Here is a 24,332-nt window from a genome sequence, read left to right on the forward strand (position 1 = left end):
TTTCTTTCTTCAAAAATAATATGGTATTGAAAGAAGCTTATGAAATTGAGCAATGAGTCTCTTACCGGACATTTCTGTTGTCCGGATAGCTCACTTGCAGGAACTTTTTTAAAATTAATTATTTATTTCAACATTGCTTTGAACAACTTAATCTCCTTTTCTAAAAGGATATCTGTCTTGATCAAAGAAAAGTGTATTCGCAATCAGGGTTCGCACCTAAAAGTTTTCACTGTTTCAAATGCAAAATGATAGTTCAATTTTCGACCAATTGAGGCCATACATCGACAATAACTGCTTGAATGTTAACTTCAAAATGGTCCAATATCTCTGATTTATATAAGTAAACTAACGAATTTTTCTATACGCATAGTAAATAATTCAGTGAAGTAAGATCACACGATCATGGAGACTAATTTACAGGACCATTATATATTATATGGTATATATTTTTATATAAAATTATGTGCTTATCGAATATCACCTGCTGTTACCATCTTGTTGGAATCAAAACAATCACACTTGAACTTAAAGCGATTCGGGACCAAACAAAATTAATCATGGACCTAAAAAGCTTTTCATAGATTATAGCTTATAGCATATTCAGCAAATTGAACTTAAAATATATTTTTATTTATTTATTTAAGTAATAGGCTATTAAAGCACCCCGACCTAAAAGTTCTATTGTGCGCCTAAAGGCCCAACTAGGACAACTCTAGACTATTAAATCGTATAAATCGTGTAATTGCTGTGGGTTTAATTTTACCTATTTGATTTGGGACTAAGATCCCGTTTCCAAGGTAATCGAGTCTACATATTGCCACCGCTGGACAGTTGCATAAAACATGTTCTGATGTTTCCTTCTCCTCATGACAGAGTCGACAGGAGTCACTTTCTACCATACCTATAATCTTCATGTGGTAATTAAGTCTACAGTATCCTGTAAGAAGTTCAGTGTAGATTTTAGTATCGTTTCTGCTAAGGCCAAGGATAGCATCAACTTTGATGTGATCAGGATCAATTAAAATATATGAATTTAATTTAGAAAATTTAATTTCTAATTTAATTTGAGAAAATCTTTCTTTCCATCTATTGTAGTTTTTTCATAGGAAAAAAAAGGCAATTGAAAAATGAATATCAAAGTGAGTTTATGACTTTTTTGATTATTCAAAAGCTTAGTATTAATAGATTTCAATTTCGTGATTATTAGAGTACATAATATTCTGCATAAATATGTATCAACTTTATCGATGAAAAGTTATATACAAATCAGAGAAATATATATATAACATTAAGAGTGAGTAAAAAATTGAAAATCAAAGCTACCTACAAAGATTTTCCTAGTCTCAATACAGATTTTTCTGACACTTGTAGCATCTTCCAGTTAACAGTTAGACAAATAAAAACCAGTGCTACACGTCCTTTGATTATCAATATCTTTGTAGATAACCAGGCAGCCATGAAGGCAAACGACGAATGTCAAATCGAATTATGTATTGAAATATCGAAAAATATATGATATATGGACACCTCTTTTAATATAGAAATATTGCACACAATAAGATAACAGATTAGTTGGCCAGAATAAGTTCTAAAATGCACGTAAATGAGAACGAGTTATCGACACAGGCCCTGATGCATAAACTGTAGGAGCAAAGAATTAATTTGCCATTGCGATGACAAATGACTTGTGGTCTAACCGTGAATACTGTGAGATTGCCAGAGCATTATGACCTAGAGTAAAAGGAAATAAAGTTTCAGCAAACCAGTAATTCACGTACTTCCTGGAGTACTAACAGACACTGTGCCATTGTACCGATGCTTCAACGCCAGAGTATTCTGATAAGTGGATAATGTAGAACTTGCTACAATGAAGATCAGATAATTCCACAAATTAATTTATATATCATAGTTCCGGACTACAGATTTTTTGTGTTTGTTAGGTGTGATATCAATATATTGAACACAGTTTCTTCATTGGACTGACAGAAAGTAGACTTGTCAGATCTACTCAGCTTAATCTGAATGACCAGATGGTTTACCAATAATAATACTAGAAGATGAAGAGGATTATGATGTTTTGGTTCTGCCATTATGCAATTTGTAGAGCATCAAAATACGCCATAAATGTTTCTAAGTAGAAGAGTTGACAGTTATATCAGCACACACCCTCTTAACCTAACCTACTCATAACATAGATAAGAAATCAAAACGATTTATATTTAGAAACTTAGTAAATTAAATGATCTATGTCACCAATTCCTAACGTATTTTACAGCTAAGCTTCTTGTTAGTAGATATTCCTTAACGTATCTTATATTAATTTTTTTTAATTTAACTAATTAATTAACTAACACGTTTTTCTTTTAAATCGAACTTTGAAGTGGTGTTCGAAATAATCATATTTCCTCACCTCTGAAGTGATGTGACTTCATAACTGTTTTATTATTTTTATAACTAAAACTAACTTTTATTCAAGAAGTATGACTCTGATGAACTTTATTTTATAAATATAATATATAGAAAAAATAATAATTAAAGGCTAAGTTCCTGAAGATTTTTTTTAAAATATTAATGTTTCAGATAAATATTATTTCATCTGATAATATGATAAATTCCCTTAGTTTATAGATAATTACTTTTCTAGTTGGTTTGCGAATACAACTAAACACATCAAAAATATAAATTTATGTGTATATATGTGTATAAAATTACCCAAGGACAAAATCACCTGCACCAGTATAAAATAATGAACCTGCTGTGGGCGAAATATTATTACCGACATCAAAAAAAGATTCTAAACAAAGTAGTATTCGTAAATTTTAAGACCAGCAAAAGAGCTGAGAACAAAAATCTTCACAAAAAAAAATGCAAATGAAATCACCAAGATCAGCACGTTCAGTCTCTGAAGAAATGAACGCAGCAAAAGAATAAAATTGCTGTACATAAGACCAAGTGGTATTTCATAGATTTCTCCAAGCAAAGCCGACATTTACGCAACAGCATCAGGTACTAGCGCAGGCGATCGCACCCGCAGTCGCACTGGTAATCGTAATCGTAGCCGTACACGATTTCCTCAACGTTTAGGCTTAGTCAACCAATAATCCACAACAATAATCACCTACAATATCCCACTAAGCTGGAGTCGTTTCATTTTGTAGCCAGTATTATGTACGTAACATGCTTGTGATTATTCCCCTAAAGAATGAATCCACTGACTCAACTGATTCAACTGACATATTCAAAGGAACGTTGCCAAGAATGAAAGTACGAAAGATCGAACCGAACGCGTAAAAAGAAGGAAAACGTGTGTTGCTTCAAGGGCAGGCGAGTAATTCCCGCGAAATAGAATTATAAAAGAATTCCATTGCATTGGACGGACATGATTTTTAACGAGTTGAAAAAAAAACGCTACAACAACAATAAAACCAACAGCAAAAAATAATAATAATAAATGAAAGCATCCAGAACAAAAGATCGTTCAAGAGGGCACAAAGCAAACCAATGTCCATACTTTGACCACAATAAGCCCGCAAATGAATGCTTACAAATCTCTACTAACAATGAAGATGAAAAAAAACAAAAAAAAACAAAAAAATACAACAACTATAAAAACAATAAGGTAAGAAGGGAAAAAATGAGAATAATCTAAAAATAAGAAAAATTACTGAAATGCGAGCGATCGCTAACCTGTAGCAACAAGTGCACAAGTGGCGATCATTGATCGCGGTAATCATTTGAGATCGATCGAACTAAAACTAAGCAACGCACTACATTGTGCAGGTCACCTATTCGTACCGCATTGCTCTTCACCTCGACACAATGCAACTCAGCGTAACGAAATGTTGAGGCATTGCAAGATTGTTAACTTTGTGGTGGCAAAAGCAGCTAACAAACCACAAAAATCGAAAACAATACAAATGTAACAACAACCACAACAACAGCAATAATGTTGCCATTGCCGTTGCCGATACCGATGACGATGACTACGACGACTATGACGACGATGAAATTATACCAATGAGCCTGGTGTTGGTGGAGTTGGCGGAGTTGGCGGTGTTAATACTGGTGGAGCCGTCGAAATTTGGTAACGCAATAAACGATTGCTTTGCTCCATTGTACCGCTTGTGAACCTGAGCATCCATACATTCTTTTGTGAAGAAATAAGTCTCTGTGTTTGTATGCATGTCCGACGATCCGACTGTTAGTTTGTCCGTCCGTTATTTAGTTTAGCCGTTAGCGCGTTTCATTAAGCCGTCCGGCCGTTCGCCGGTTCCTCCATATGTGAAGAGTTATTTTGTTTTGTTTTTCTTCTCAACTGCTTATGCAACTCATTGTCCATACCGACTGATAATCGCCATTGAGGGAAGAAAACATGATCATCTTCAACACCTTCGACAGGTTACAAAACAAAAGTGGCAACATTATTGTACACGGTGTTTCTTCTTATTATTTTTACTACATTTCTGATTCTGTAATTATTTTATTTAATTTAATTTTGTTTCATATAATTTTATTTTAGTTTATTTTTTTCTTTTTTTTTTTTGTGTTTTGTATTTGTTGTCTTATCTTCTCGTATCGTTTTTGTTTTTTGTTTTTCTTTTCTTAATCTTTAATACTATTGTGGTCGACGGGTGCGTTATTTTGATCGAAAATTGAGGTGCGGTATGGGTGCGTATGTGCCGTAGCGTGAAAAAATGGTTGGTGAACAGGATCAATAATGTCGCTAAATTGTGCTGATTCCTCTATAGTGAAGTTTCATTCAAACATGGTGACTCTGGTGAACACTTGTAAGTGAACTTGTTACCAATGCAACCAACGTATAAAGTCTTAGAGTGAAAAATTTAGTTTTCTGGACCTTGAAAAAATGTTTAAAGATTGAAAATATTTATTAATCAGATTTCCTAACAAAACAATATAGTTCTATACTAAATTTGATTTTAACGACACTTTTGATGGTAGTGACTATAAAATTGGGTTATTTTTCTTATGCATATTAGGCAGGACACGATTTAGACCCTTGATACTTCCATTCCAATAACAAAAAGTTATTTACAAATAATAAAATATAAGGAATAATTCCAAAACTACTGATGATGAGTAGTTGGCAATACTCGAAACAGTTGTAGAGTCAGTCAAACATACTTTTATTAATTTATTCGTAAATAATTTTTTGAGACTCCAAGTAGCAGAGTTTGAACTCGTGCCCTGCCAAAATTGAAGCTCAGAGTCAGTGTTCAATCGACAACTGCACCAAAGCCATACTTAACTTTTATGTTCATGCATTTTCTGGAGTTTTGGTAATTTGCTGTGAAAGTTTATTAACACGCTCCCTTGCTGTGTTATATTATTGCACAATATTTACAGTTCTAAAATAATAATAAAATAATGTTTTATTTTATTCTAAATTTCTATTTACAATTTCTACGAGCAGACTTCACTTTTATCATTTTTGGTCGCCATCATTTTCAGCTTCCTTAGGGTTCCATGCTTATACTTCTCATTGCTCATTACATCATTCATCACTGGAAATTTCATGGTTTTATTTGGAGTATTGTCAAATACTTAACTAATGCGGTCTCAAAAATGGAATTATAATATATGGTATCTACTAAAAAGGGTAATTTTATGGACTGGAATAACTAAAAAGATTGCCGAAAGACTGACCTGTCAAATTTCGAACCCAAATTTGTACGCTGTTCGAAACCTCTCTATCAAATACAATGATTTCTCTTAAGTAAAATAATTACTACCGTCATAACTGACGTTCAAATCAAATTGAAAGTTATTTATTCTGTGCAGTGGTTTTTGTTTCAAATTTATGCAGATGATTAGGTTCATCACTCTGAAAAGAATTCTGAATGTGCGGTCAAATGGATGAGTTTAAGTAGTGCAAAATACAATATTTGCTACTCAATGCCAGATACACTAAAACCGCTTGAAAAGCACAGAAATTTAATAAACTTCAGTGTTTGATGCGTAAATGTTAATTTTGTGGTCTTCTGCGGCTTCTGTTCAATTAAAATGGAGGAAAAAAAATAATCTGCGGGTTCATTTAAAATCAGACAAGCAGGTTGTCTAGCTCGTTTGGTGCGACAGGAAGATTGCTGTGGTGGTAACCTTGAAATTCAGCATCTTTAGTCTTTACAATACTGAACAGTTTTACTCCTCCACTGTCGTTGGACGACTTAAATTGCAACAAAAAATAATGAACAATGAGCACTGCAGTAGTAAAACTTGTCTCAGATTTATTAAAAATAAATAAACTTAAATAAAATAAAATAAAATTGAAGCGAATAAAATAAAATACGCAGAAATAAAAGCGGCATTCAGTTCTGGCTAAATTGATCAGAATCGTCGCAGCATGTATTAAACGTTCTATAGAAACCCACTAAAAACTTTAGAGCAGTTCAGAAGAAAATAAATTAAAAATAAATACCTGAAATGTGCTGCTACGACAGGAATTTGCAATGGTATTCAATTTTTAATTTTCAAGCGAAAATTCGTACAACCTCAGAGCCAACAAGTAATGCATCGATCCACTGCCCGATCACTCGGTTAGGCAAGTGGCAACTACAGCAGCAGCTGATTTGACAGACATAGAGGCAAACACTTAACTGATTAGCTCATGTGGCTGTGGAGCTTTAGCAGGAACAAGTGGCTTAATATTCTCACACAATTCCCAATTCTGCAGAATGTCATTTATAAGGCTTACCATACTGGCAGAACTGAACATGGGGTTGCAGAAGTTTTTTATAATATACTTGTTGCTGATATTATTAATTTATTGTTTAATCAGTTGTTGTGGTTTTGGGCTTACCTTGCCGCGGTATATGCACTTGTCCGTTAAACCTTTCCACTGAACTTACTGCTCCGCTTCTTCGTCGTGTTTCTTGATTTTTTCCATGTACCTTAAACTGTTTTCAATCGCTTTTTGATGATAGTTTCTGTTTGTACTCGTATGTGATTCCACTTAAATTGCATGACACAACACTTCACTTTATTTCCTCGATCTTGATCGAATTAAGGAAGCCAACAAGCTCCGCTAAAAATGAGATTTGGAACTTTGAAGCCGGAACCCTGCCATTGAGTTGCATAACTGTTGACAAGCAGAAGTAACTCCAAACCTTGTAAAATATTTATATAAGATAAACAGATATTTATGTATTTATTGGTTTCTGTGTTAACTTAAACTTGACTCCTAATATTTTGATTTTTACCGACTTTTTGAACTACGAAATTGATTAAATTATGTGAATTTCGGGATTAATTTTATTACGGTCTATTTTATTACGGTGTTTATGATTTTCTCAATTTTATAATCTGTTTGGGTTTAGATTCAATCGAATCAACAGTATTGTGTAAAACCAATTTTCATTCTAATAATGCATGATATATATGTACATATTTTTTTTTGCCTTGAAAAATATAATAATAAAATACACTATATATGTTGTCATACTGTAAAAACTATACAACAAAAGTTAATCTTATTTTAAACTACAGTGGAAACTCTCTTTAACTGACTTCTTTAAAACAAAAACTTTTCTTACACTTTGTCTGCAACAATTTAGTGCCTAATACCATATTTACACTGATCTCATTTAGGCAATTTTTCTCATTAAGGCACTAATGAGGATAATTTAGCATACAAAGTGCTTTCAAATAAATGAGCTAATTAGGAATAAATCAACTGATTTAAGGTAAAAAATGTTAAATGCACTAACAATTTTGTTTATACAGAAGAGTAAACTATTTACTTTAAAAATTTCCTTCAAATCTTTTTTAAATATGGGTGGAATTATATAAGTATCGGTTCGGTGTTGTATAATATCATTCGCCCTTGGATTGCAGTATATGTAAAACCAGTCAAAAAAGCATGATCCCATATAAAGTCGTATATATACTCTTCGATATGAAGACAGTTGCCAAAACAGATCACTTTCGATGTAAAGAAAGTGTATTTTTATATAGTCTCTTTAACTGTAATTAGAGACATATGGTCCTCAAATTGAAGTGGATTATATATTACGTACTATACTTATGTGCTAAGAACAGCTCTCACACAAATGTAATGAAAATATTGATTACTATTAGCCGCCCCTCCACGAAATTTTTAAGTCGTTTCAATACGCAATAGAAGTAAATAAAAAATATATCAATAAATAATTGACATTTCTTCACATAATTGTAAAACTTTTAGGTAATATTTTCCATTCCCTGTCTGATACTTTAAGACGAATTAATGTGAACAACTTTCTTTGATCGAAGAAAATAATCATTAATGTTTTAAAACATAAAGCTTCATTGAAGTTACAGCGGGTGACATACTTATTGAGTTCCAGCTGCCTGAGAATGTTATTCGAAAGGGCTATACGCGCAATCATTTCCAAATATAGAGCCTCTGAAACAAATCAGAGGTATATAGGTTATTATATGTCTTTATAGGGCACTGAACTATAGGCATAAAACTAGGCTTGGCTTACCCTATAGTATTTCCTACAATGAGTATCTACCAGCTCTCCAAGAAAGATTGCCAGAACATCTGTTGTGTCTATGTCCAGGACTAGTCAGAACTAGGAACAAGTTTCTGGGGTCCCCCTACTTTAATACACTCGTTGATATCTCTAGCATTAGCAATGACCAGATTCTTGCCTTTATAAATGCCTCTGGCCGGTTTCTAGTTTGATTTTAATTAAAGGGAGCTTGATGTACTCATTATTACGAGAACTTGTGTCTTCAAAACGACTTTTTTAGCTAATTGAGGAGAATTTGGTCCTCCCTTCACCACAACTAGCTAACTAACTATGTTATTCGAAATTTGCATGAGCTTTAGTTTGCCAAAATCTTCGTTCCAAACTTGATAGGCATAGCTCAGGCTACCACTATTACCAAAATTAAAATTAAATTTAATATTTAATAATATATTTAGATCAGTGTGTTGTATTGTCGATCGAAATGTGAAATCCCAACGTAATGTGAAAACACAGCATAGTGTAAATCCAGTTGTTTGAGATAGATAAAGTTAGACAGTAAGCAGTTAGAGTATGCACTACACATCTTCCTTATTTTACACGCAGATGTCGCTACACTAATGAATATTCTGAAAACGGAGACATCAGACACAATAAGCATTTGAAATTAATATACAATTAAATACCTTCTTAGAAACATTGTTAGAAATAAATTCGTAGTTGTAGTTTATTTATTAATAAATGAAAATTGTTTAATGTAATTGTTGCTCTATTGTTGCTATAGCAAGACATGATCATTGTACAGATCAATAGGTCAAGCTTCTATAGATGAATTCACAGCAAATTTTGATTAATTTGCGTATGCGAGCGATAGTAGATAAAGTTTAACCAAAAAGTTTTGTACATATAAGCAGAATCAGAAAACATTTTTGTATATATATTATATCTTCTAATTCCAAAACGGTAAATTCTGTACGAAAAATGATTCTCATTTAGTAAATAACACTTTAGCGAATTTTGCTAACAGCAGCTCCAATGAAATGCCAATAATTGCGCCCATTTATCTGCGTCAATTATGTACTGTATCTATTAATATGTTACGCGCAGAGATAGATCACAGATCCCAGCAGGTACACATAAATTGTGTTTATCAAATATCAAATCAAATTGAAATCAATTTAGGATTTTTTGTGCATTTATAAGCGATCCCCTCTAATGCAACTAATGACGTTTAAGCATTAGTTATATATACATATATACATATATTTTTTGATGCTATAGCATTTTAGCTTTGTTGATTGTATTGTAAGCAGATAAACAGGCAAACAGACTAACAGACAAACAGTCAAGTCGTCAAGCTGTGAGGTAGTCAGGTAGTCAGTTAGATTATCAGACTATCAGACTCTCAGACAGGCAAGCGGGCCAAAACTTCAAAAGAAACAGTACATTTATTTAAATTTGATGTGCGTCTGATAGTTAAACGTTCTAAAGTATTTAAGAATCAATTGCGAAGAGGAGATCCGAAATCAGGCAGGAATAGCGATCGATTGTAGTGCTAACATTTTGCGCTGTCATCATGATTGCTTCGTGTGATGGATTGAGTGGAGTATAGTGGAGCAAACAATTACTGCGCAGCATACTGATTGATTGTCGGACATTGATCAGTAACTGCATACCACAAACGAGTAACCACAAACTCGCTTACATAGAATACTCGTACATACATATGTACGTATACGTATTCGCATAGTCGAAATTATGCGCAGAGATACACAAGCGTACATATGTGGGAATTCAATCAGAAGTGTCAGCAACAAGTTTGTTAGCGATGTGTTAGATATCATATTCATACAGTCAAAGGACTAGCATTTAACTAGTTAGTCGGTTGCTTAGCTGCAGCATCTCTCGCTGTGTTCAGCTGTCAGTCAGCCAGCCTGCTAAACGGCTACCCTGTTAAACAGTCTCGTTATCTGATTGCAGTCCCCATACGTCCTGCATTGTGTACTCGTTGCTTTTGCACTCGTTGCATACACTAACCAATGTTAACTACAGGTACTTTTTCTCGCGTCATAAAACTTTTTAACTGCTGTTCAGCGCTCTTCTTCAATCCATTTTGCTGGCAAATCAATGGTGTTCCTGTGCTGTGTGGATTTGGCCAAACAGCTTCACACTGTTTATCTATCATTCGAGTTGTAGTAAGTGTTGGTTCTCTATTTTGGTGTCTGTTAAGACTGCTTGTATTGTGCGTTATATGTGTTATGCCACCTTAATGATCTTGTCTTGCCAGCAACGTTTGGCCACCAACAGTGCTTTTATTGGCTTTCAGGCCTATTAAGTCATAGCGGTCATTTTGGGCCATTTCACGGGTGGTTGTTACTGGTGGCTCACATCTATTTAAATTCAATTTGAATTCTTCTTTTCAATCTTTTTTTATTGCTCGCTATATTGTTGTTGCTTTGTTTTATGAATAATTACCTTTTATATGCATTATTGGATTATGTTGTAAACATTAATGAAATTCATTCACAATATTAACTCATGAGCAAAGTAGCAACAAAATAGAGAAAAGATAAAAGTTTCAAATAAAATTATAAAAAAAAAATTCAAAAACTTTAAACTTTACATTTAAAATTTAAAATCCAAAATACAAAATAAAATATTAAAAATATTTTCAATAATAAAACAACAACAAAATCTTGTAAATGAAAAATTGCTAATCGTAAATCGTAACTGTTTTATGGTAATTTTCTTGTTGTGCCTACAAAGTGCGCCGCCGATACTTCTCGGACCTGTTAATAAACAATTTTTAATTAGTTTTTAACAGCGGTGGGCCTCGGCGATTTTTCATTGCTGTCATAATTTGTCAATTTGCATTACAAAATACGTTGGCTTTTTATTATTTCACTATGAATTTTTTAAATTTGCCTATTTGGGCCACTTTGCCAGCTCTTGCCAGCTCTTGCCGCTTTGGCTCATTTCATCCATTTAGCCAATTTCGGATATCTAAGATAGACCGTCTTGGCCGTCTTGGCCGTCACATCAATCGTGCTGTGTTTGTGTTGAAGTTTTATTGAAAACAACTCGATAGATCAATTAATTTATTAGAGTTTAATAAGCCCTTCTTCGATTAGCCGTTTCAGGAAAGCGTGCTGAATTTTGCACTTTAGTAACAATCGCCAAAAAAATCATACAAAAAAAACAGAATATATTACGAATATATACATATATGCAAGAGTTCGACGTAATAGTTTGGAGCAAGGCAAGTTGAAGGGTTAGGCTATTTCTTTATTGAGGTCAATAAACGACAAACAAAACTTTTCAATTTACTTACATTTACGTAAAATATTTAGCCATTGATGGGAAAAATTGGAAGCTTTTGATCAATTAATGCTGAACGGACGGACGGTGTATGGCGGTTCGATGGTCTTATTAAGTTAGGAGGGAATAGATTTTTTTTAAGCATATTTCCTATTACGTGTATATATTTATTTCTTATGGTTTCTTAGATTTGCCAGTAAAATCGGGTATTCAATGTCATGAGAACTAATCCGAAGAATAATTTCACTAATAACACATTCGAATTCTTTTGAAACCACGTATGCTCTTCCTCAATTTTGAAAATATTATATATTAATGGTGCTAGTATTAATAATAGTTCTTAACTTTAATTTAAAGCACTCAATCTAACTCCCCATTCCTGTATTTATAAAATTGAATGAAACTACTAGAAATATTTGACACATATATGGTACATGCAATGCCATACACTTTGTTGATCATTAAAGATGTGAGTTGTTCTTGGCCTCGTTCATTAGGAAACTCAGCAAAAGAAGCGAACCGCATAAGTCTTGTGGTAAATGTGGAAAAAATAATTTACTTTCTATCAACATTTAAGTTTCCTGATCGTCTTAGGACTCACGTTACTTCCTTCTCAATCCTTTACTCTTGACAGAGCATGGTGACGTATTATAAATTCACACTTTTTGTTTCGGTGCGCCATGTTGTGCTATGTTGCGCAGAGTGTATCATCGCCTCACTCATCGTTTCTTCAAGAAAAGGCTGTAATTAATTCACCTTACGTGTAGGCGACCGTCCTCATCGTCTGCTTACTCCACAACTACAACTAGTTGTTCCAGAAAATGATAATGAAATCATTCTCATAAGCCTATTTTTACCTTTAATTTTTCGAGTACAGAGAGGTTGATTTGGAGAACAGTCAATGGAATATTTAACACTCACCTGAAGACCCACTGTTCAAAGGCCTCAATCTTTTGTCAGTCAAATTTTTTTATGGTCCATGTTTCAGTAGCATAGATAGCTTTAGGAAACACCAAGACAAAACTTTGTAGATTTTGTTATAGGTCTACCTTTCCACATTTTCCACATACCACATTTCCACTACATTGCCGCCAGTGTTAGTTATTATGGATCCCAAGTAATTAAATTTATCTACTACATCAAAGCCTGTAATAGGCGTTTCATATGGCTGATTGTTATTTGGTCTGTCAACCATCATAACTTTTGTTTGGAAAGTGTTGATCCCCGGTCCATAGCGCCGACTTAAAGATGTAAATTTCTTCATTAGTAGGGTGAGTTCACTTTCATTGCATGCCAAAATGAGTGTTATGACCGCATAACGCAAGTTATTTTTTTTTTGACCCTACAGATATGCCACCATTCTAATGTTTCAGTACTCCGCATATACGTTAAACAATATTGGCGAAAAAATGCTGCCTTCCCTAGTGCCAGCTTCAACTTTCAACATATTAAATGTTATTTGGTTCCCTCTCACTTTCGTGGCATTGTTATCATAAAGGCTTTTTATCTTGTTGACCAGATGATTTGTCACGTCACTATTTACAACTAACATAACACATAATCTTCTTTAATATCTATATTCAATACACATAATTCAAAAATATATATTGAAGCTTTTACATATACATGAATCTGTTAAAATATATTTTTACAATCCTAATTCCAATTCCTTGTACTTATTAATTGGGTTTTTTCAAAACCAATTCCACTTACAATCTCCCAATTACAATTACTTTGGAATTAGGAATTAAGGGTAATCTCATTACAAAAGTAATCAATACTACGCAGCTCTGCAAAAGATAAACTAATATGAGATAATGCGACATATGGTTAAAAAAATAATAATAAAATGCAATGAATATAATTTTTAAAACCGAACTTATTTGTTATAAGACTTATGATCCTCCAAAGAGAACTTTGAAAAAATTTTTTGAATATATGATTACTCAAAAATCAATTAGTAGGCTACTTGATATAAAAAAGATCAAGTTTAGTTAAATTCATATTATTTCATATTTTTAATTTAACTCCAAATTTGATTCGTAAATTTCTTTACGAAAAAAAACTTTTTGGTTTTCAGTTCAAAATTACACAGACATTTTTCTTTAAATATGGCGCGTAGGCTTTCAATGATTAGAAAGCATATAATTTATATCAAGATGCGGGAACAGGAGCGCTTACAAGAAGAGCAGGAGAGAACAGAGGTTATTAATTATTAATTCTTTTAATAGACATAATGTATGCATTATACCGTCCATTACAAGCCTCTGAACTAAAATCCGATTCTTTTGAGATCTTTTGAGAATTTTTATGCAAATCGGGTACAAAGTGTGGGTATTTTGTCGAGAAAGTATTGACTAATAATTGTGTGATTGACATCTTAAAAATATGTCACTTATGCTCTTATGAGTTCCTACATATGATTCACGAGTGCAAAGGTCAAGTTTAATTTTCTATATATGATTCACATATTCAATACATTAAAAAATTTCTATAAATTATTTAGTAAAATTCTTGACATTAATCTCAAATGCAAAATCCACATGGATCTACATTCAATATGTATGAGAACTATTTTTAATTGATGATTATTTTAAACAATTTTATCTGCTAATATACTTTTATTTATTATTTATATTTTCATAATAATAAAATGAAAAATTTGTTAATGTTGTCTGTGTTCAGGCTCTAGCTAAGGAAAGCAATGCCGCTACACCAACAGCAAATGTAGCCACGTCTTCTGCGTCGGAACCTGATAAGGTGACTGTAAGTGGATTTTTTAAGAAGTTTTTTTTCGGAAATGACTCCTAGAACGTCAAAGTGAGTGTATTATCGTATATATTATATATCATATACACGTTTCATAAATTCAGAAAAAATTGTGGTGCTCTTTATATGACTGGTATCCACATATTCTCTTTGTGCAAATTATAAGCAAATATGGACAGACTCTTCTTAAGGAAAACCCGTTTACTCATATCAAATATTCAAGCAATTACCTAAAATTGTTTATTTGCAATATGAGACTCCAACAGTCTAGCTTTCAGATAGGAATACTTAACAAAACTTTGAAGAAGTCAAGGTTTTTAAACTTTATGTTAAAGTAGTTTTCATCTGAATTGAAAAATTTTTATTTCTGGATCAAGATTTTCAATTCTCAATTCAGGGAGTAACAACATACCGAAATGGTGCGGGAACACTCTGTATCGATGAAAATTTAATATATTATGATTATACCGTATTGGGAACTAATATCATTGGATGGTATGAAATGAGTAATCATGAGAATAAACAGCTATTTAAAGTGTAAATCAGATTCGCTTTTCTACAATAAAAGAAATGTCGATTATCGAATGGTAAGTGAATAAATAATAATATTAATACTTATCTGTAATACACATCTGTGAATAATTTTAATTAACATAATTTTGCAGTTAAACGACTAAAGTAAAATTATTTTCTTCTAGTAAAACCTTATGCTTTCCTATTTTGATCTGAAAACTAAAAGCATTAGGTTCCATTTATTTTTTTAAAAAGTTTTTGTTTAGAAAAATTAGAACTCATATATTGTTATCGGATAATGTTTATGCCATTCCAAAATGAAGAGAGAAGAGGTCTCAATTAATAAGGATCTATTACATTCCATTTTTGTGACGGCACTCACAAAGCATACACATATATATTTTTTAAAAGGATTAAAGTTGAAGGTATTAAAAGGATTAATACGCTTAAATGACCAGTGTTAGAATTTCTATTATAGAAAATATGTGATATTATATAATAGTGTCGAAATTTCCCGAGCTATAAGCATATTTAACAACCAATCAATATCCTAAACAGAATAGTATCTTAATTATGGCACAATGCATTAACGGCATTACGTGAAAGAACTTACAATTGTACCAAAATCGAGACAACACAGGTATATCAGTATAGTTACTCAAACTTCAATGGTTTCAATCCAATATGGTCAATGCAAAGTGAGCATAATTTAAGCATTAACTTCCCCATTAACTTTTAAACATTAGGTTTAATGATCTCAATTATATTTGTATAATCCAATTAATTAATAACATTCTGCATTACGAGGAACTATCAAATAATAAAGACTTTATATTAAAAAATAGGCTATGAATACACCCCGACCTAAAAGATCTATTGTGCGCCCATCTTTATATATTCTAGCACTAAGTTTTAAGAGACTGCAATACAAACACTCACATTTTTATAAACTATAAAATATTTTGCATTAGATATTTTTAAATATTCACTTCATCAAAAATTATTTGCTATATCAACTTAAATAGTTTTCTTTGAGACCGGAAGAATCAATACAAAACTATCATGGAGTTTTCAAGATGTGATATATAACAGACCCGTTAGTATAATAGACCTATATAGCCGACCTTATGGAGTGTTCTTGTTTTTATGTTGACGGTTTTTTATTGAAAAGAGAAGATCTCTTTAAGCGGTAGGTAAATACAATGAAATAATAAACTCTAACTAATCTTGCGATTTTTTTTTAGCACTATAAAATAATTATGTGGAACTATAATGTGGAACTAGTTTATATATAAGGGAATATATAAATTAAATACCTGCCCGCTAACTAGGAAGTATATTTTTAAGACTTTATTTATTTAATGGATAATTTTTATTTTAGTACTTAAGCGATTCAACTCAGTTTTTAAAATAGAATGTTAATAAATTTCAAATCAATATACTAAAATTCTTGGACTTTATATTATATATCACCGGCAGTTCATTTTATAAAATAAGTATTTATAGAAGTTTCATTACGGTGTAAAAAATAAATGTCTGTTCTGTGTTAATCATTACACTGCTTTTATCATATTTATACAATATATATTATATTATTATTATTATTATATATTATTTTTCTATCCTTCAGTGAAGGTTTGATTGGGTTGAAAAAACGCGTCTGGATGCGACATAGAGGCTTGCGCTTAGAAACAACACTTGTCCATTCTGAATAATGGCTTTAAAGTTTGGCAGGAAAAGTCGAGCTATATTAGCCATTGTTTCCAAAACGGTTTCACACATTATGCTTGCTAAACCATTTGGTTTTCCAGTTGAAGTTTAGGTGTCATCTTCGCCATCGTCATCATACATTATCTTTCGTTAACTCTGCCAGGCTTGAGAAGAAACACATTGGAGCGTATTCATCGGTAGTCCTAAAAGAGAGCATATATGTAGAAACTACTTGATAGGTTTCACAAGGCCGTAAAACTGATTTTCTTATTCTTTGCAATATTATTCGTTTTTATACGAATAATGGAAATCGTTTTATTGAATACTTTTATCTGCAAATTTTTTTGTCTACAATTTATATAATTTTCTCTATTATTTTTCATTGTAAGTTATTCATCAGAAAAGTTAGTAAATCAGATAAATCAGTAAGTATATTTTCTGGGACCCCTTTTAATACCGAACTAACCGAGTTGCCATTCTGCAAAGTTAAGGATCTGGCCAAATTTGTAGAATTATGAGGTTGGTTCACTTTCAGTTAAATGGGAGAGACGTGCTTTTCAGCGCTGATCGTACGCTGACCTTTAATATATGTATGAACAACGCTAATCCATGGTACTACAGTGGACCATTACTTGAGTTCAAGTTAGGTTTGGGTACAAAGACGATACTAAAACCTTACCGTACCTCTATTCTGGGAATAATAATTACAACAAATTTGTAGCGTTTATTATAATTAAAAGTTTAATAAAATTTATGCATTGTCATTGGTTCTAGTTACTACGCATATATTTTAGTTATTTACTATTTAGGAATAAAAACATTCATAAGTCCCAAACAGCCATCCAGAATTGGGTCAGTATTTATTTAATTTTCTTTTTAAATTTACTGCGATTCATCAATTTTGTTAAAAGGAAAATAACTCGAACGAGGCGAAGCACTAAACTACATATGAGCCATTAAATTTAAGTAAATTTAAGCTATTGGCAACGCTTTATTAAAGATTTGAACATAGGCAAATATAACTCAATCGCACCCATAAAATCACCTTTCACTACTCCAGTTACCGCCACTAAGTCAAACCAAATGAATTTAACATATAAAAAAAATATTAAAAATGTGTTGAATAAAAAACTATTTTTGTTTTTGCTAAACTATGTAAACACAGCTGAAGGTTTATTTTTTTCGATTTTTGCATGTTACTTAAACAGAAATGTGCTAAGAAATTAGTTAAAGACTCGTCAACGAACTGAAAGCATAAATCATTAGTGGCAACATATGCTGTAATCGCTATAAACGACAACATCAATAACAGAAACTGAACTACTAATAACTGCAACAACATAAATGCTGTTGAAGAGCACAAGCAACACCAACAACAGCACTAACAGCACTAACAGCACCAACTGCTCCAACAGCAACAACAACTACGACGGCAGCAAAATGAATTCGAGGCATTTAAAGAGATAGTGTAATGTGCACGTCAATTAAGATATAAAATGTTTGGATGGGCAAACGTAGCAGTGGATAGTTAGACAGGCCGACAGACAGACAGCTAGACAGATAGACAGACTTACATACGCACTCAAATGCATATGCAAGCAAAATAGTCAAGTAGCCGGAAAAACAAATATTGGATCGTTGGACTTACAAGTGGACTTGAAGTACACAAACTTATTTCAAGAAATGCTGAATGATGCACAGCACAAGTGCAATTAATTTAAGGAGGATGGATGAGTTGTGTAATTGAAGCTAAAACGTAGTGAGTCAGTTAAATTCATAGATGGTATAGTATCTACAGGTGTTACCGTTTCTAGTATTGAAATAAATTAAGCGATAAACTCTTATTAAATTTTCATTCCTTAAGTACATAGTACAGACATACATTTTTCCCAAGTCTATAAAATTTAACCATGCAAACTCTCATTCTTTCAGTGATAATGTCAACGAACAAATTGAATATTTAATGGCAATTTAACACCTTGTTTGCTTTTTGACGTCAGCTTTGACGAATTATACTAAATACTTAATAAAAATATTGTTCTCAATAAAGTGAGTTTTATCAAACACTAGTGAATTGTAACAACAAAAAATTTTATTATTTTTAATTAATTGAATTCTTGGCAGTTGCTTCAAGTATTGCCACGTAAGCATTTTATATAATATATGTACTATATGTTATGTATGTTCAGAGCTGTGCAAAATCATTAAAATTACAAATTAAATTACAATTACAGAGTAATTATAATTGATAATTGAGTTTCCAGATTACTAGTGTAATTTAATTGAAAACCTCAATTACGAATTGCAGTATACAGTATGTTATTATTTTTGCAAAGAACAATAGTACATCAAGACCTGTGAAATGTTATAAGCCATGCAGTGTCATATTCAAAACAAGAGGAGACAATCAAGGAGATAAATTTGCTTTTAACAATATAAGCTGAAAAGAGTAAAAACAGCACAATTCTTATATATTTTTGTCTTAAAATGTTTGTATAGATATTAACCAGAAATAATCGCTTCACACAATTCTATAACTATCTATTTCTGTAAACTGTAAACAACACCTATAAAAAATATTTGGTAATATGCTCATATGTCACCATCCTCTGCGTAATTTTCGATAAGCTACCCGATGCGGAATAGGTTTGTAAGACCTATAAAGCAAATATTAATTGTTCTACAAAAACGACATTGAAGGGCTTGAGAAGCGTTGGAATGAATATATACCACAAGAAGGAGACTCCGAATAAACGTTGTACATGTTGACAAATAAAATCGAATTTATAGAAGCTAGTAAAGCTTCTATGGAATTATTGGGACTACTAAGTCCCCTTATTGAAGTAAATACATGAATTGCTTCCCTAAAAAACATAGTCTCCAGTTTTGATTTACTGTAACTACTAACTCCGTACAAATATCAAAACAAAACAAAAAGGACATCAAAGAGTTTCAGGATCATAACAATTAATTTATCACTCTGGAATGAAAACATGTTGACGAGTATAGTCTAAATTTAAAAATTCTGCCGATAGAAAATGCGACAAATGATGTCCACATCAACAGTGGATGGACTAGGTGACTAACGATTTAAAGGCGCCCGGTACTGCCAACTGGTGACAGCAAGCCACTGTTCGGGCTGGCTGGTGGGAGCTACTGCTTGTGACCAAGGACGTCTTCCGCTGAAATTACCAACTAAGCAAAAAATATGTTCTAGTTACATATATTCTTGTGGCTTGGCAGTGAAGGAATAAAATTAGAAATAAATGCACAGTTGTCGTTTAGTTTCCAATCTTCACGAATGAAATTTTGCGTATGAAGTTTCTCAGCATCCTGATCTCTGACGTCGATAAATTGGTGGAGTAGAGGTTTCCAAAAAGTACAATCATATATAGTAAAAGTAGTTAATAGCAAGTGATTAAGAAATTATTAAATTATGTGTGAAAGTATTGCCAGCAATAGGATTAGCGACAACAGTAATAGCGATTAATCACATTTCATTGCCTTAGGTAGAATTACTTTTCATTACCGCCGACACAATATTATAAGTCAATAAATTAATAAATTATGGTATTAAATAAATTGCATCTAAACGTTGTTAGTTGCACATTAATTAACTTGATTGAATGATTTATTGGCGGATCAAGTGTCGTGCGCTCACACACATAGCAATGCGCGCGGTTGACCAAACACCGCGTTACATCTTCACGCAATATAGCAAAAAAAACGAAAAAAAACCCGAAAGTCCAATAACAACTCAGCAACGTACTATGTATAGCATCTCCATGCTAACTCAAGATCTGCTTCAGAGCAGCCTGCCAATTAATACTGCTGCTACCGAGTGTTACCGATGTTCTTCTCTTATGCGATCTTGCTGTTGATCAAACCATCGACGGTTTGATCGTGTGTGTTTGATCGTGTGTGTTTGACGATGTTGGATGCAACTTAAAACTGCAAGTGTTACCAAAACGATTCTGTTGATTTTTATCATCTTGATGTTGTTATTATAATATAACTACACGCGTTTGTTGTTGTTGTTGTTGTTGCTGCTGCTGTTGTTGTTGTTTTATGTGCTGTTAGTGTAGCTGTCGTTTTAAGTCAGCAATCATCCCAGCCCCAACTGCAGCAATCAAATCATCTTTACTGGACCTCAACTGCCATCAACTAATTCTACTAATGCATGCAATGCGACAAACAAACACACTGCCTGCACTGATTCTCTTCATTATTGTCTTGATAGTAATTATAATAATGTTGATAATGATAACGATGTTGTGTCTGTCTTGTTGATGGGGCCGGACATTCTGGACACTTTGCTGAGTGTCGCATTTATTTGATATGCAGTCAAGTATTGTTTCAATATTGTTTTTGTTGCTATTGTTGTTGCTCTTGATGATGATGCTGATGTTGGTGTTGGTGTTGTTGTTGCTGTTGCTGTTGCTTTTGATGATGTTGTAGATGTATTTTGTTGAACGTTTTTGTTGTTGGCTTAGATGGTGTTGTTCGCTGCTTCTGTGCCTGATAATGTGAATGTGCTATATAGATGTTGCTACTGCTGCTTGCCACACTGGTTATGTTGTTAAAATTGAATTAATTAAATCAATTTCAGCGTCTCAACTTTTCTTCGTGCCAATTACGTTGACCGTATCACGCATGCAAAGTTGACTGAAGGTGGCCTGCCTCTTTGAGCCACTCATTGTATGGTGAAGATGCTGCCAGACTTGTTCGAATTGAGTCATTAGATCAAACAAATTATTTATGTTGTTTACATTGCTGTAATTATTTTATTACGTGCTGCAGGCATTAATCATGTGCATTATTTTAATTTAATCGCACAGCTAGCTTTTTAGTAGTTACCGCCGAAAAGACGCTGATATATCACATGTTATACTTGATCAAGTAAATGTACAATAAATAAGCTTTGTAATTAAAAAAAAGGAACATAAATAAATTATGTTAAAATAAAAACATAAAATTAAAAAACCCAAAATTTTTAATAAATTTTAATAGGTATATTCTATAATAATTTTTATTTTTTGCTTTAATAATACAAACTTTAACAATTGTGTATTATATATTTATTTATTATTTATATATTTTTTTTAAACAATATTCAGACCTAAAACCATTTTGTTTTTGTTTTGTGCTGAGGAGGTGGAAAACTTCAGGTACCGGCAAACCTCGATCGTTGATGGAATAAAACATATCCTCATCGGAAAGATTTATGCCCTCCTAACATAAGGTCATGGCTATTAGGCTAGAGTGTTGTATTAAAGTGTTAAAGTATTAAATTTAATATTTAATAGTATTTATTAAATAAATAATAAATTGTCGTCTTAATAGGAATATAACCCTTACAATATGACTTTGATGATCTCTACTACAATTTTGTTCACCAAGAATTGCATAATGTGATCTTAAAAAAAAATGGAATATACAAAAATATATTCATAGGTGCGTATAACAAATTAAACTAATTTTTTGTAATGATACCTAAGCAGCAGTAGTTTGACAAAATCAAACTACTTCTCCAAGTTATCGATCTTAGAAGTGTGTGTTTACAAAAAGTACATACGTTAATTTTCATACAAGAAGCTCGAAAAGTGAGTGACAGACTAATGGGTCATATTTTACGGTAATGATAATTTCTTTAGTGGATCGTTATATATCAGAAAACCCACAAATATTTCGCAATCTGTCAAAATGGATGATCTTCTAAAATTGATAGTTTAAACCTTGAACGAGTTACAAGTAATTGTAACTGTTTTTTTTTTGTTTCTTAATAAGTATTATATATTAATATATTTGTTTAGTTATAGTTGTTTGCTTAGATAATCAAGTTGCTCAACTACGTTAGTATCTTTAACGTATTAACATCTACAAGCTTAAAATAAAAACTTAACTTCCTTTCAATATGTAATCTATTTGCATTGCATTAACATTCACTCATATGTATTTCTAACTGAAATTCCGGTATTCATTACTGTAAGTTCTATCCCATCCACCAATAATGTAGAAAAAAAGGGGGCCTAAACTTTCACAAAACTTTTCCTCTCTGACTAAAAGTGATAGATTGATTTCGAAGGTATGTACATGAATATTTGCGGGCGACTGAGACTAGATTCCGATTTGATGAACATTTTTATTTTAGTATATTATGTTATAGATCTCTTGAATCTTTGCTTATATCATTTGAATGCCTTTTCTTTCGACTTATAGTTTTTTTTAAAAGTAATCGTAACTTAAGAAATACTAGCTACTTTCTTGTTATGACGTACTACAACAGATGTAATGAGCATACGTAAATTTTCAGTAGCAGACGATTCCGATGTCTACTGTAGACAAAGATAATAGACGGTCAAAAAATCTAAATTTATTTTAAATTTGTTTGAGCAGTTGTTGGGCTTAATAGGATTAATTACTTCTTTATAAATTGTAATTAATTTTTAATCTTAGAAAAAAAATTTTGCTGTATAGTAAAAACGGTCATAGATACTTTTAACTGCAAATATTCCATAATTTTTTTTTTAAGATTGAAATTAATAAACTTCATGAAATGACTTACTCCGTTACTCATGACATTTTAAATAAATTTTGTCGCAGTGTATTTCTTACTTCTCGAGTTTTTGAAATAATTTTTGGTAAGTTTTTTACAATCGTTCACATGGCAAAACTCTAAGAAAGCGTGGGTCTCATTTCTGTGCAAATTATTTCCCTTTCCATAAATTTTAAGTTTTTAAATATTATTGTTTTCGTTATTCGTTTTGCATAATAATTAAATATTTTTTTTTTCGTGTTATTCTGATGCAATATTTTATGCTAATTGATAAGCAGATAAAACGAATTATATAATGATTTCCATAATGATTCAGCCGATTTTATCCACGGCAAAAAGTGTGAGTAAGCATTAAAGTGCGTGTAATTTATGAATAGAAGGAATTTATTGCATAGTTAATTGTTCCTCCAAGAAAAACGAACTGCACCATTTTTCAAACATCATATATTCCTTAAAGCTAATTTTTTTTTTGTCAAAAATGACGCGTCTTATGAGAAAAACAAACTATTTAAAAGTGAAAAGGGTTCAAATAGAAATGACAAGACAACTACAAATATTTCAGTATTGCCAAATACTCATCATCAGTAGTTTTAAGAAATATTCGAATTTCCTTTTAATTAGTTTATAGTCCGTATGTAATTTGTTTGTACTACAAGTGCTAGGCTTAGAACTCATGCCTATCAAATCAAAAGTGAGGACTAATAGTGTTTTTCTACATATATTCTTTTCTGTAATACACTACAAAGATAAAATATGAAGCTCGTATCACTCTCAAATGTCCAAATCCGCACACAATTTTAACTTCCTCTCGTATTTGGAAACCACGAATTTGGATGTATGTATTTTTATATATATTTACTTTATATATTTACTTTAAATCTTTGACTTTAAGTAGTCTTAGAAAAAAAACTTTATCAAATCGGTGGCGAGCCTAAGTTATCATTTTTTTAATATCAATCAAATTTTTTGACGGTCTCTATATTTTTATCGGATCG

At 32.1% G+C, this 24,332-nt stretch overlaps 1 long non-coding RNA gene across 1 annotated transcript; it reads left to right on the forward strand.

The window, feature by feature from the left end:
* The first annotated feature begins 15,004 nt into the window (after positions 1–15,004).
* Positions 15,005–16,468, forward strand: LOC119662539. Its single transcript, XR_005250807.1, has 3 exons — positions 15,005–15,145; positions 16,097–16,260; positions 16,316–16,468. It is a non-coding gene; the product is annotated as an uncharacterized LOC119662539 (long non-coding RNA).
* Positions 16,469–24,332: the final 7,864 nt, after the last annotated feature.

Source organism: Teleopsis dalmanni, chromosome X (assembly GCF_002237135.1).
Source record: "Teleopsis dalmanni isolate 2A chromosome X, ASM223713v2, whole genome shotgun sequence".
Classification (NCBI taxonomy): domain Eukaryota; kingdom Metazoa; phylum Arthropoda; class Insecta; order Diptera; family Diopsidae; genus Teleopsis; species Teleopsis dalmanni.